This window comes from Pangasianodon hypophthalmus, chromosome 6 (assembly GCF_027358585.1).
Source record: "Pangasianodon hypophthalmus isolate fPanHyp1 chromosome 6, fPanHyp1.pri, whole genome shotgun sequence".
Taxonomy (NCBI): domain Eukaryota; kingdom Metazoa; phylum Chordata; class Actinopteri; order Siluriformes; family Pangasiidae; genus Pangasianodon; species Pangasianodon hypophthalmus.
In genome coordinates this window covers 25025789-25042173 of record NC_069715.1, presented here as the reverse complement: position 1 = coordinate 25042173, position 16385 = coordinate 25025789, and positions in this window count along the sequence as shown.

Below are 16385 nucleotides of genomic sequence, written 5' to 3'. Positions count from 1 at the left end.
CCATCGTATAGATGGTTCAACGTGATCAATGTTCCATCATCTCTGTAGTAATCCAGTTTCTGAACACAGTTAGACCATTTTTTTATTCAATTATACAGTCATAAGTTTACATACGCCTTGCAGAATCTGCAAAATGTTAATAATTTTAAAAAAAACAAGGATCATAAAAATTGCATTTCGTTTTTTATTTAATACTGCCCTGAATAAGCTATTTATAGCTATTTAATATACACTGATCATCCTGTTCAAATGTTTACACCCCCCTGGCTCTTAAAGTAGTGTCTTGCCTTCTTGAGCATCAGTAAATTTCCCTGTAGTTACTATAATTTCTAGTATTTTGTTTAAAATGTCAGAATGTATTAATTCATTTTCTATAACAGCAACTCTGACAGTAGTTTGGCTGCAAGGCAAAGCACAGGTTCATATTAATATGCTCATTCTAATGCTTAACAACTTACCCAGGGATTTGTATGGCAGAAGCACCACATAATCTAAGCCTAATGACAAACAAATTAAGCCAGTGCGTTGTTATTTAACAAAAGAAATACTTATAATCATTGATATGATGAAGCTTTCTGCTTTCTGAGCTTCATGCACTTTCTAGTAGTATGACAAGCTATGTATTTTTGTCTTATCAGCTTCAGAAGAAAGAAAAAAGAGAAGCTAACGAGGGAATGACTGTTTATAGCTGCTATAATGTAAGTGATTATGGGCTTTCTACAACAGTAAATGTACATATAAATGGATAAAAAGTTTCGAGTGTCTTCTTTAGTAAATCAAAAATGTAACCATTGGCAATTAGCTTTGATATAAGAGGAATAAAACACTTCAGGACATACCATTATTGGAAAATAACCAACTTTGTGGCCATAACAGTTGACTGTTTTTCTCTAGCAGCACACCGTCATGTTTTATTCCTTACATTATACCTTTCCTGCATGTTATAACAACGTGTCAGGGTGTTACAGTGGCTCCTGTAGAGAGTTCATTGCCCAGGAAGGTTGAATTCTCTTCCTTTTTTCAGCTCTTACATTTAAAAAAAATGGCTGTTGGGTCGGAATGGCATACCGCTTCAAGACTGAACGATGGCCTAAATAAGACAAATAGACTGTCTGTTAGAATGGAGTGCGCCCTGGATGAGTGAACTGAATTTGCTCCCATAGAGTTCTGCAAGCGCTTCAAGCAATTCTCAGTGCGATGCTGCAATCACAGGAAATGTGTGTAAAACCATGGTCAATCATGCTGGTGACAGATTTACTTCATAAGAAGTTGGAACCAGGAAAAAGCTTTACATGGAATGCAGGAGAAAACTGGATTTTTCAAATATTATGTACAGAATTTATGCTGTTCAATGCTAAATTATAAATTAAATTACACCTCTTGACTTATCTAATGAACTATGTTTGGTATTTTTTGTATCTAATAAGGACATTAATAGCCATGGTCCATAGCTCAAGCCCACAGAAATGCACAGTTTGCAGTCACCCCTTCAAACTACCTTACATGCATAAATGTATTTAATAAATAATGTAAAAGTGTGTGTTTAATTAATAATTTAAGAATGCAGTGGCTGTCCAGGACATTGAACAAACCAAGCCAGGGTTAGAAAACATCTTTCAGTGAATAGTGTTTGTCATTTCTTATGTTGCCTTTGAGAGCAAAACCAAATTGTAGCCGGTGGCTCGTCTTTCTGTTACAGAGACAGACTGCTGTTTCAAGGCCACTGATGTTCAGTAGATGAGCCTGAAATGCGAACATCTGGCAATGCTATGCTGTAAAATGTTCGCCTGAGCCTTTCAGCTTAATAGCTTAATATTTCAATGCTCCAGCTTTGGCATTGTGGAATATTACATTCTGAAGGTGTGGTATGTTAGGCCTACATAATATAGAGAACGAGCCTCAGGTAGTTAACTACAAGCATCAAATAATAACAAGATAATAACAAGTTTAACAAAAGCTGGAACTGGCATCTCAGCTCTCTGGAATTTTGTTCTAGTTAAGCTCTATATCTGAGCCAGGTAATCAAGGGTTGTACAAATATTAAGATGTGCTTCGGGTGTGTTGCAGGATGAAAAAACAAAAATATCAAGCGCCAGTGGGAAAAAAATCACATCATAATACTTATCAATACCCAAGACTCAATACATAAGATACTGTACATACATGTGATATATGAGGTGTATCATGATATTTAGCAAATGCCACATTTCAGTAGCACCAAATCACCTACAAAAAGCATGAATAAATAAAGGATTATTAAAGATATATTGCTTAAAATATACAATTTGTTCAAACTGTATTGCTGACAAATCAAATGCTTTTAGTAAATATTATCAACGGTATGTCTGTACTGATTTGTGTAAGGCCTGTTACTACTACTAATATTAAACATTGCATATAGACCACATTCTAGTCAGTTGAGATAGTCTTCTATGGTTTAACCCATATTAAAATATTAATATCTTACAGATGGTACATTTCAGCTGAATAAGTAGTAATTGTGCTTCACGTTTCTCCTTGTTAACATTTCTGCTGTACTGACTGTATTGAAGTCTCTAGTTGAATGTGAAGGTGCTTACTTATGTAAATGGAAGCCGACCAGACTGAGGTTGAGTAGGAAGCCCTGCTTTTTTAAACAGTTAATTAACGGCAAGGGCAAGAGGCAGCAACTGAATATTTGATCTTTTTAGACCCACAGATATTGGACTGTTTTTGTAGTGCACTTAACCCTCAGGTTGGATTTCAGTCAAATTTGATATTTGAATTTTCTCCATCATAATTATGGTTTCTTTCATGGGACTGGACTGCCATTAGATTTGATCACATCATCCAGAATATAAATTGTAGGTAATGTTTTTTAATGATGGTCCCGATATTGCCACAAAGAACAATTTTAATAATCCCGAAATATAAAATTCCTCTCATGTTGCTGTATGAAGGCTGCATTTGTCATTACTGTCTTCTTTGATGCATTATGAAAGAGTTGTGTTATTGGTCAATAATGGCTAGTGTCGCTGTGATTGATAGGGGAGAAATAGCATGCCATCCCTCCTAGCCAGAGAGCACAGACAATTTGGTTGCCTTGGCTCCCAAAGATGGCTGTGGCATCGTCAGGTTTCAAACTTGCGATCTCCTGATGAAAGGGCAAATGCTTTTCTATTGCATCACTTGAGAGATTAGGATGGGCATTGTCGACAATCCCACAATCCTCTGCATGAAGTCCATGAAGCTATGTTAATATTGTGTCTTGTGCTCCTCGAATAACAGGAAAAACTCATGCACAGATACAAGTCTGTCAGCTGGCTGTGCACAGATGGGTTGGTATGAAAAATCCTGATAACGGAATTAGTAGGAATAATGCATAAGGTGCTTTATTTGTTTGTGGATTTAGTGGGTTAGGAGCAGTGAACTGTGACGACAAAGCACTCATCTATGAGGTTTATTGAAACACAAACACTTCTCTGCTTCAGAATGAACATACGCTGATGACATGACAGTTAAGCCTCATTATAACAAATCATCATTTAACCCACATCCCCCTAAAAAAAAACAGCAGGAGACGTAATTTGAGCCAGACACTTTGCTATGCCAATGCCATCTCATACTACATGTGTAGGCCTTGAATTAAGCATGAGTGTACCTGATTCCAGAGGACGAAATGGTCACAGTCACAAAAACATGAAAATATAGGATTAGAAAATCAAATTGAACGATCGAATGCAACCAGGCTGGCAAATCAGCTCCTGGACTGGGAATGTTGGCATAAATTGAGACCGGGAGTACACTGAGAATCAACCTCAAGGGAAGATTGCTACCTAACATAATTCGACTGACTAACAGGATAGGCTTATTATCCAATTTATAATGACCATCAGTGCTTTTTTCATATGCATGTCAAATAAAGCTGCTTTAACGCTGCAGTGTAGTAAAGCTACTTACAACTGTGGACTCAAACAGGCTTCTATGTGTTGGATAGAACAATCCTGATTTTAGTAATACTTCAGTGGTATAGCAGAATGGGAGTCTCGGACAGAGGGATGTCAGTCAATTGTGCTCACTAGAATACTAAACCACACCAAGACAGGTCTTACTTGACCTCAGGACATGGGGGTCCCTTTAGTCCTGGGCAACTCTCTCAATTCATTTCAGATAGCTTCTACATTTTTTTGGGGGCCTGAAAGTCTTTTGATGCACAGAATATTCACTGTATCATCTGCAGTCCTTGAATAAATGGCATTGTAAATTGCCAATTGTGACATTTTGGTTGCCACAGGAGGACATTTGCTGCACCAACACAACTAATTTTCATGTGCCCTCAGATGCTCTGGTCAGTTTAATCTCCCTCTGTCATCTTGCTCAATCTTTTTGCCTTTACTAGACATATACTTAAACTAGAGCATTTAGACAAAGAGAAGTATAAGTGTAGCAATCACATAACGAGTGTGTGTGGTCACTAGGTGCAGAGTTCGTGGATCAAAATGTGACACTACAAGCTAGGACAACCAGCAAACTAATCCAAAGGAGCAAGCAAAAATGGATGAAAAACATGATAAACAGTCTGAGTTTCAAAATAGCAGAATGCCCAACAGGAAATCACAAATGGGCTATATCATTACAGAACCATTCCATTCAATTATCTGTACCACTTTTCCTACACAGGGTCGCAGGGAGCCTGGAGCCTATCCCAGGGAACTGGGGGAACAAGGCAGGGGACACCCTGGACAGGGTGCCAACCCATTGCAGGGCATAATCACACACCCATTCAAGGACAATTTAGAGATGCGAATCAGCTTACAACATGTCTTTGGACTGGGAGGAGGAAACCAGAGTACCCGAGGGAAACCTCCCAAAGCAGGGGAAAACATGTAAATACCATGCTCACGGGGAGGAGACGGGAACTCCCAACCATGGAAGTGCGAGGCAACAGTGCTAACCACTAAGCCACCATGTCCCCCATTACAGAACCAACCAGATTAATAGGATTGGTCCAAGGAATCATTTGAGCCAATCACTTGGATTTGTCGCTTTACTGCACCATACCTAATTTGCACAGAATTGAGAAAATCCCATTTCGAATATTCCTTGTCGTACTGTCGTTTTGTTGCTTGCTGCTGTCACTGAAATCACAGTTCTGTGGCATGTACATACATTAAAAATAAACTGTTGTGTCAGTTGCTTTGTCACTGTGTGAACATAGGGTTATTTGGTTTGGAAATCCATTTGAATAATTTTTCATTGTAAAATACACTTCTGAAAACTATTCTTTTTAGCTCATTTTTTGACAGATAAGTTCTTTACAAAGTAAAAAAAAATATTGCTGCACAGTGAATAATTATTTTTTTGTAAATTCTTTATCTATCAACTGTAACTCTCTTACTATAATCATGACGGGAACTGTCGTGTTTTTGGTTGTAGACAGGCATGTATTATGACATTGTCATTGTATATGATGTCTACCGATATGCTGTAACAGACAGGATTCTGTATCCACACATACATGCACACAAACTACCTCTATGCCTTTTATTCATAACCTCCACCTCACACAGCCAGGGGAACATACAATGCAAATAAGTAAACATAATGAGTTTATGCACAGACTGTACATCTGCCAAACACGATTAAGAACACAGTGTGTAGGTGAGCATGTCCATAGGAAGCGTCCGCAAAGGGGAAATGATCTGGCAACCTCAGTTGACCAGCTTCATCCATATAATCTGCCATAAGCTGAACTCTATTGGGGTAACAGCTGCCATCCCTGGGGATATTATCATGGTTCAAGGATGACAGTGTGTATGTTATTGTAAGCACACAAGTAATGTAGGCAAGAGAAAGCTGCCAAACACAAGCGCGAAGCCCTGCAGTGCAGAATTCAAGAAGCCACAATAAGAACTCAGCCTGAGGCTTGGCAATCTGTTTCCCTGCTTTCTCCTCTCTTCCTCAGCTCTCATTCCACCTCTCAGCTGTTCATTAGCTGACCATTGAAGAGAGCGCGCTGGGGCTTTGGCTGTGTGTGGAGCTCTCAGAGCTGGTACAGGGTCACTCTTGCCCTGAGACAGTGTGACTCTCAGTGGCAGCGCGGGACTGGATGAATAATGCATTCATGGTAGTGTCACTCAGGGAACAATTGCACTGGTTAATATTCACAGCATGTGCATTCAGAGGCCCTCATGAAACACATAACTGTTTTATAGGAGCAGCACCCAAACAGTATATTGATGCCATAAGCGGCACGTGTTAACACAAATCTTTTTTTTACGGATTTACAAATATAAAGAAGAGAGAATGTCAGGCAGAAGCTAGTTCTGAGGTATAGAATAATTTGTCAGAGTTAACTGTCATTGGCTCCATTGTTAAATAGGTTAAATAGCAACTGCTGATGTGTATTTCCTTAGTTGCTTTTTTCAAATCCTTCTCCCTGACATTTACTTGTGTCACTCTCCCATCTGTTGTATCATTATGACTGCCATGTTGATATGATATTATTCCTGTCATCTGCGTTGCAGTGATTAAAAAAAAAGTGTTCTGCTAAATATCTTCTGAAGTTATGTAATTGGCAAGTTACACTATTACATAACATAGAGATGGGTGATATAATGACAAATATCATATCATCATATTGTGGAAAAGATCTTTTCACAATACTGTATCATAATATTAAGGCTTAATAAGGACGTGCCAGAAAATACATCATTACCACATTTAACAACTTTTTTTATTTTATGCAATTTATTTTGTTATTTAAGCAATCTGCTTGTTACCATGAGCCAAGTAGCGTTATCAATGTAAAGTAGATTTTGTGACATATTCCACTAAAGCACTGTTTAATGCTCAATTCTGAATGGTCAGAAGTCAGTGATTAATTTTCTATAATAACATGGCTATGACAGTAGTTCTGGCTGCAAGGATTATATTAATATCCTCAGGCTAATACATTGTTTATATAGTAACGACTTACACAGAGAAAAAGAGAGGCTTGTGAGGAAATGACTGTTTATAGCTGCTGTAATGTAAGTGATAACATGAATAACTTGTTTCTCAGATGTTGCACAACAATAAAGAATAGGAAAAATCTTATTTTTGTGTCATAATAGTTTACAATATAGATATATCATCAAATCACTCAGCCCATTGAACAGCTCAAACATTCTATAGGTTAATAGTGAGAACAACATAACTGAATTTCACGGAGAATGATACAAGACGGCAATGACAAAACACATATACATGAATAAGTCAAGAAAGATAGTTGATCGTCACAGTTTCCCCCTTTGCGCCACTGTCCCCATGACAACTAACATCATCTGTTCGTGTTTGTTTTTTTCTGTTTTAGGCTTCTTTCTGTCCCTCTCCTGTCAGTTCTTTTTTTCCTGAGTATGTTCACCTATTCTGTGTAAGCCCTTGATTAGTTTGTCTATTTATACCCAACTATCTTATTGTGCGTTTGTTTTGCTAAGTCTAAGGCTTGATTTCTGTGTTTCTTAGTTCAATATTCTCTGTTTTTAGACCCTTGCCTGTTTTTAGTTTCTGATTATGGATTATGCTTATTTAATGTACCTTTTCCTGCCTGTGTTTTGACTCCCATTCTGCTCAGAATATTATTTTTTGATTTGCCCCAATAAACCACACATACTGAGTTTACGCATGTGTGTCCTGTCTCTGCTTACTGCACCTTACATTAACAAGTTTTCCACAAAGCAGTCAACATTCATACGTCTCTTTCTGAATTTTCCTGTAATACTAGCATTATTATAGCTTTAAGAAACTTAAATCTTAACTTAAATCTTGCTGCTTAAGACTGTTGCATGTTCGACTTACATAAAATGCAGTTTTTCTGCAGTCTCATCTATAAAGCTGACTGGGAAATCATTCCTTGTTTTATTTGATCACACTATACGCTTGTTGCTCCTAAGATGTAAAACACCTATTATTTCCAAATAATGAATTGTAAGACAGCGAATCATGACTGCATGTGCGGTGTGAATGTGACCGGACTCCTGGATAACATTTGCAAGTTGAAATACAAGCTCCATAGCCGCACATACACAAGCTCTCTCTCTCTGCAATGTGCTGACATATACACGACCAGAGTACAGGCTAAAAATGGACAGCTAGGCTCTCACATTCAAGAGAAACAACTTAAAGCAGGTCTGCATGCCAAGTACAATAGCAGGCTTGTGTATTGCTGTTTGTAATGTATGCTGTATGTTAGAATTGCCTAGAAAAGATGGCAGCAATGGAAGCTGGGTTGAAATCCCTTAGATTTTTAGCTCACACTGAAGTGAAATAATAATTGGACAAATAAGACTGACCTGGATAGGTAGCGTTTGCTTTCTGTCTGTAGCCCAAAGCCTACTTTAAACAGATGTTTGCTTGTTTTCAGTGAAAAGCTATTTTGTGCAGAATCACGTAAAAAAATTCCGTCATGAGTAATTCTCTCCCAAGTTTTCCAGGGTTGTTTGAAACATTCTGGGTTGCTTGAAACACAAACATCTGGCAATGGAACAACATCCAGCAGTATTTTCCACTGATATTTCAGTGCTAATGGCTTCCCTGAAAAAATGGCACCAACCCTTATCTATCCTTATACTGAATTTTAGTCTTTGCTTTTTAATTCTAGGGCATGTGTCATGGATTAAATGCTGAAAGGATTTATTACAGAAGTCACAGGCCAGGCTTGTAATCAACACATCATAGCCAGGTAAGTAATCAAGAGCTTTGCAGCTTAGCTGTATCAGCATCTGTATCAAGAAACGAAAAGGCTGATCTAGTACGACTGATCTTATATACTGTAGCTTCCCCTGTGCTTTGTTCTCTGGATTGTTTTCATCATGAGAAGTGTGTTGCCTCTCTGGGTCAGACTGGGGGAAGGGCACCGAATGTGATAAACCTGCAATAACTGTACACCCAATCTATCCAGGTATATTGTCAAGTGCAACCTTTTAAGCATGTCTTAAGGACACTGTTGTAGTAACAGTAGTGACAGTTTGCAGTCATTACTGTACAGGCTTGCTGTCAGATTCAAGACAAAACTTCTTCTTCTCAGTAATGGAGATGTCTTAATAAGATACCCTTAACTGATCTGGCTTTATTATGGGATCATGAATTGTGCTTATTGGAACAATTTATCATATTAAATCCAAAGATAGTTTGCATTGACTCGCAGATTTATGCACATGACCATTCCCAGCTGGTACGCGAGTCTGCCTCACCAATACCTCAGTGCTTTGTGTGCTGCTTCAATGAAGACAATCAGTCATTTCTCCTCTCCAGGCTTAAGGTCCCCATCAACAGCTCATGCATGTGGGCAGCTTAACATGCATGGGCTGTCAGGCTTGTTTTCCAGTGAACTTCAATATAACGGTGTCAAGAGAAAGAGTCCCCAGTTTCAGACAGTAATAACTATCTGCTTATTCATTGCTGCACATTTCTGACTGATTTTTTTTAAGTAATATCTACATATTACAGCAAGGCAGAAAGGCTCTCTTACCTTGTTCAGGCAGCTCTATTCCCTCCACATGCTGCTTTATTCATTCAAACCATCTCCTCTCTTGCCAGCTTGTTTTTCTTCCCTTCTTTGTTTCCTTTCAAATTGCAGACTGCATTCTAATCATGTCCTTATTTCTCTCCTGCTGTGAATGTTCAGAGTCCAGCATTGAGGAAAGCAGGATTCAATAATCTGATGCTTGAGGATGGAAGCTACCGGCGTATTTTCCTGCTGTCCTCTTCTGGCATACGCACGCTCTCCTTCTCTCCACACCTCTCACGACTAAAGACTAATGAAGGAGGGATGTAGGCGAGAAGCAGGCACAACGGGGTGATGCTTGCCCTCTCTGTCCTTTTTTCTCTCTCTCTGATTAGTGAGATGGCTGCAGCGGAGGCAGGCTGTCAGAACGCATGGAGAGACATCTGTGAATGTGTTTATGTGGATCCAAAGTCGCCTCCTCGCTGAGGCTGAGGGGCCCCCCCTCCTCCAGTTGAGATGGTCTTGCTAATGGCCTGTACCATTAGAGCTTGTAGCAGGGTGGGCTGTCGCAAAGAAATGAGAAAGGAGGGGAGAGAGTGAAGGACAGAGAGAGGAAGAGAGAGGAGGGAGAAAGGAGGAGGTAGAGGACTCTGTGGGGGTATTCAAATTCTGTGTGTGTATATGTATGTAGGTACTTCTCCTCCTTCAGCTCTTCCCCCTCCTCTAATCTGTCAGGTTAATGCAATAATGCACTGCAACTGGATTTATTTCTGGTTTATTCTCTGTATATACACACACAATGAATCCTGACTACATCATAAGCAATTTTTTAATGTAAGCTCCACTGCCAGATTTACATGGGTGCTTCTTCAGGACTTCAGGAATATTTCAAAGAGTTTATATTGCAGGATGAAGCTCTCAGTCTACGTCCCTGTCCTCACCTATGGTCATGAGCTGTGGGTATCTACCAAAGGAATAAAGTCCCTGTACTGGTGGCAGAAATGAGATCCCTCCACAGAGTTTTGAGCTTACTCTCTGAAACAGGGTGAGGAGCTTGACAATCCAGAAGAGCATTGGTGTAGAGCCACTGCTTCTCCAAATTGAGAAGAACCAGTTGAGGTGCTTTGGGCACCTTACAAAGATGCCCCCTGATTGGATCCAGCTAGAGCAGTATCAGGCACTAGCACTGAACGGAGAGCTTTGAGCAGACCCAGGACCCACTGGAGAAATTACATCTCACAGTTAGCATAGAAATATCTAAGGATCCCTTAGTAGGAGTTCGTATCTGTACCTGGGGACATAGACTGACCTTCTAAGCTTGTTACTACTGTGACCCTCACCAGAAAGATGGAAGGAAAATGAAATCTTGCAACAGAATCTATAACCACTCGAGACCCCAAATACATCTCTTTAGATTAGGAACAGCTGCATTTCTGCCAACTCTGAAATTCTTAATCGAGTTTGCGCTGAGCTATCACCTCTAGCAGCCTCATTGCATTGTTTCAAACATCTGACTTTATGCTCATGAATAATGCATAAACAAGCACAAGGTAATTAATCCTTAATCAATTGTTCCGTCAAGCACTAAGCTCTAAAGCCAGAACAACAGACCCCTTGATTTACAGCTGATGATACAGACTGCAGGGGAATATTTATCAGTGATTGGCCTCTAATGAGGATAATGTTTCTGGAAAACTAGCACACCTAGTGCACCTTACTTTATAATTATATAGGCATGTAATTTTGTGGGTTAGATGTACACAGAATACATATGCTCATCAAGCGAGAATGACAAAGGTTGCAAAGTAGCCAGCCAGAAAGAAAAACGAGAGAGAATGGTTGAGGCATAGACACATCCAGTATCTTGGACCATCATAGACATGTGAGAGGGCAGTAACATGGTGAGGCATTTAGAATAAACACTAACTTTCAGTGACCCACCTACAGTTAGAATAATAAGCCAACATTTATCTGCCTCACCCAGGAGAAAGGACATGATTCATAAGTGACACATTTGATGACTGACCTCAACCACAGACATTTATTACACACCAGACTGGGTACCATTTGTATTTCCATTTATTCATTTGGATGATGCTTTTCAGGGGTGTGGCTACACAGATGGCACAGGGTGGTTAAATAATCTTTGCCACCCCAACTGGCACCCCAATTCTGGCCTCAGATCTTCTCTCTGAGAGGTCTATTGCACATATAGAATAAATGCAGACTTAAGCAGCCCATGTTAATTTAAACCTTCATAGTAGCATTGTAGGTTTTTGCTGAAATCCCCTGAATATTAGGAACTACCAAAACAGCAGTGTCATTATTGTGGACACTTTGCACAAGTCAGATATTCTACAAATTACACTTTGCCCTATACATAAGTAAGTGGTGCCCTTCAGTGGCAATCTGGGATATGGAGTCATACTGTTCTGGTTGCTAACAGTCTTAACCACTGGCCAAGATCCAAGGGTTCATACGTCCAACAACCAGGGGTACATACGTCCATCTAGTTCTCTGAAGGGTTTGTCAGCCCTTAATGGTTCTATATAGAAACTCTGAACAGTGGAATTGCACTTGAAAAGGTTCACCATAGAACCTCTTTAGAAGGGTGGAAATATTAATCATCCAAACAACCTTTGAAGAACCATTTTTGGAGTGTTCCCAGATTCCATGAAGAGTTATGGAAGCAAAACAAATATCCAATGAGAATACATAGTGCATACAGAAAAGAGTTCTTTGGACAGTTAAGGTCTTTGCTTCATGGTTCTGCTTGAAACCTTCTCTGATAGGAAATCAGGGTTGGATCCTTCTACATAGAACTGAGCTCCTTGCAGCAGGATGAGTTAAATGTTCTAATTATTTGCTTTGTTGTATTTCTAAATGAAATACTTTAAAGATTCTTCTGTGCAGGAATGGTTCTATTCTGTATGGTTTAATATTTGAACCAGATATCAAGTGAGGTCTAATTGCCTATATTGAGCTTTTCTTTATTTTAAAGGTAAATACTATGATGTTTACTCAACCATGCATAATTCACCTTTATCTTAACACTTTCTGAAGTAACCTGTACCAACTGAGCTGGAAATACAGTAGCATGCAATGTGGGAATAAATACCCCTCCTTAAAGAGGAGCCAGTTAGTGGGCTGATGCTTTAAGTGCCAGCAAAGCGAATCCTCAGATACTCTAGCAACCTCATGTTACATTTGTCTGAAGAGTGTTATATAGTATTTTGGGGATGACTTTGTTATGGCTTTTAGAGTCTCCTAATGTGACTATGTGAGTCATTGATCTGTGTTCATCAAGGCCACTGAGCTAAAAGCATTAAGGTTCTCTATTAAAAAAAATGGTTTTGGGTGATCAAAACATTGCCATTCATAGTAAATTCCTGTCATATAGTGAAACCATCAGTATGTGTGCATGGGGCTTAAGGCTAATAATAAACAGATTAAAAAAACATGTTATTTAACAAAGCAAGGTATCTGATATGATATCAATATGGTGAAGCTTTCTGTAAGGAGTCAGTCAGTTACTATCGATGGAAGGAGTCTCCAGTGTCAGCGCTTTGTAACAGTCAGGAGAAAGTAATCATCAGCAAATTACTGCAGTATAATAGAAATAGAACACTTTGGGACATGCTGTTATTCAAAACTGAGCAATTCCGGGGTGGTAAGAGTAGCTATGCTTTAACACCACATCCCAAAGTATTTTATTTCTTACATAACATACTCTAGGTGACCACTATTAAAGTCTAGTCTCTTTCATTGGATGTTTTCTTCTAACACACACTCATGCAGACCACATACAATCCCACTATTTAATTAGGTGATTAAAAATTCTTTGGCATCTGAAACTGCTTATGAATACAGATCAAATATGTTTTCTGCTACTTCTTACAGTGTGAACACATGTATGGCTTATGTGTTGTCCATCTGTTTTCTTACAGATAGTGGCCAGTTTAAACAGAACAAGAAGAAGACAGTACCTGATTAGCAGTTATGATATAAAGATATGACAGCGTTGTGCTGAACATGAGTCATCTATTGGTATCAGCCACAACCTTATGATGAGCTGCCCAGCCAGCAGATACAAGACATCAGGGATAGAAAGTGTCCATAATGTCATTAAGTCATCTAGCATCACTGTGTGTATACATGCAAATGTACTGCATGCACGCAAAGGCCTGGGGACAGGTGTCTATCCGAATGGACATTGTGTTGCTTATGAGTGATTAACAATTCAGAGTGTGATGATTATGAGCTGTTGGGGGTGATACATAGGCGAGTGTGAATTTCAGTAATATCTCGCATGATGGTGTCTTCAGCCTTGAGCTCTGTCGTTAGAGAAGTGACAGCACAATTTCTGTTCACTTCCTCTGTCTTGACACTGGATAGAGATGGTGAAAATGCTGTGTAAAGATGCATGACGTCCATTATTTTCCAATGTGAAGTACTCATACAGAGCTTCAAATACTGTATATTCATCAAATCTTAACAAACAAGGGCAACGTTTGTAGGTATTTAACTACTTAAAAATCCTTTAAATTGTTTGATGCATTGTAACCAGTTTTATAGCAAACCATGTAGGAAAAAAAATTCATTTAAGATTGGAAATAAATGAGATATGCTAGATGATTCAATATCACCGAGCTGTGTTAAAAGCATTATTAAGTTTAGATCCAGTATAAGTACATGGTTTTAGGTACTCATCGATACCGATACTGAAATGAATATCTTAGTATTAATCAATCAGGCATGTCACAGAACATGATATTTAGCTCTGTTTATGTGTCTCTGCTTTAAATAGTGGCCAAGCTCTTACTTAACTAGGCTCATTCTTTTATAATGTTAGTTAGTTGAGTTTAAATGAAGTGCATTAGCTAGCTACATTAGTTACCTTGGATGGAGTAAGGTTTGGAGATGAAAGTGGGTTTTGTTCCACTTTGGAAAAGTGCTTCTGTACAACTGTAAGTAAAGACTCATTGTAAATAACCAATAGTGGCTGAGCGAAACATCAAGAGCGATATAGTGGGTAGTGGGATTCTCTTATTTTACTCACCCAGCGTGGTCATATTTTCTTGGCTAGCCAGCGTTTGCTGCAGCATTAGTTATAGTTGTGTGCTGCTAGCAATGAACTCCTACGGCCGCGTTTTTTGCTCAGGATGGTTTATCACTTGTAATATTAAATCAAATCAAATCAAAGTTTATTTATAGAGCACTTTTTTAAAACAACAATTGTTTACCAAAGTGCTGTACAAGCATAATCAAGATAAAACAAATTTTACACATTTAAAAAAAAAAAAGTAGCAGACATTAACACTGACCAGATACATAACACAGCTCTCATACTTGTACTGTAGGAAGATTCTATAGTTCCTCATCTTCACATTTTCGCATTGCAGTTTGCCATCTGCTTTGATTTGATTGTCATTATTAATAGCAAAACTTTATGTCATCAGTTTATTTGCATAGCAACATACAGTATATTGAGGTTATGTGACATAATATCACAATTTATCAGATGCTGGTATAGGAGCTTTTTCTTTTGAGTAAATGAGAATGATATCTGACCGATAACAGCTACTAGTATTGGTACTGATGCCAATACCCAGTTGAAATGCCTTTCACAATATTGTGTGCAATATTGAGTAATGTAATTTTCAATTAGTGACAATTGATTTTTGCCACACCATAAAACTTGAATCTACTGAAACATTTGCTGTGTAACATATATCAATAAGTTTAAATAGAAAAAAACAAATGAGAAGGGAAAAGTGTTCATTAAAATACTGATATAAGTAGTTATGAAAGTGATTCATGTAATTCTGTACATACTAATGCAAATTTCTGATGGTAAGTTGGATCCTGTTATCTTTAGCTTGTTGTCTCCTTTCAAACGTTTCTCTGAAGACCACTGGAGTCTCTAAACCACTCTCTATGACAGTGTTTCCTTTTTTTCTTTCTTTTTTTATAGATTCACTGCATTCACATGGAAGATTGAAGAAGAATCTTTCAGTATGGCTTTGCTTGGAGTGCATCTTTGAATTAGGTGGTAAATCACAAGGAAATTATGTCATTGGGTTTTTAACTCACCCAGCTTACACGACTGGCACTGCATGACGTTGCGGCCATAAATTTTACCTGTTAAGCAAAAGCAAAACAAAGAGTTTTATGTCCAAGTCTCTGTTTTGACTAGACACCGACATTACCCCATGTCCCAAAAAGCCATGTTTAGGCAATGCGGCTAGAAAACTGGGCTGCACTTGAGCTAATGTTTTCTTAGAAAACATACACATGTTTTTGCACTGACACATTAAATCAGGCTCAGTTGGAGCAGCGCTGATTCGAGGCATCCTCAAATCTTCGACTGACAGTCGCTGTGCATGCAAGGAGGCAGACCGTCTGGTAACCATGGGAACAAAAACTCATCCCAACTGCAAACCACAGTTTGGCAAGAACCATGGATTTAGAAACATAAGAAATGACACTATTAGTAAAGAACATTGTGTGCATAAGGGAGAGCGTCATCTCAGATCAACATTTTTTGTAATCTATTGAGGAATAAATATAAAGGAAATGGGTTCTTATATCCTTATTTTCTGAGTCACAAGCTGCAGTAACTCAAAGCATCATTTCATTACTGTAAAGCAAACATTTAGTATGAGGAAATAATGACCTCTTTTATAGAAGCAGGCCAAGAAACAGAAGACCAGCACTTATATTAATATCTGATTAGGGCAGTGGATGTTTTAGTGCTTTTTGTGTGTCTTCTTGCAATTTTCACCTATAAAACCAATGGATTCTGAACTAATACACCTAATTTTACTGATGCTAGAGTGATTTGGCAGGTAATGGGGACAACTGGACATCAGATCTTTTAGAAAATAAGAACAATTGGCAATTTTTGTTACTTTTTTAA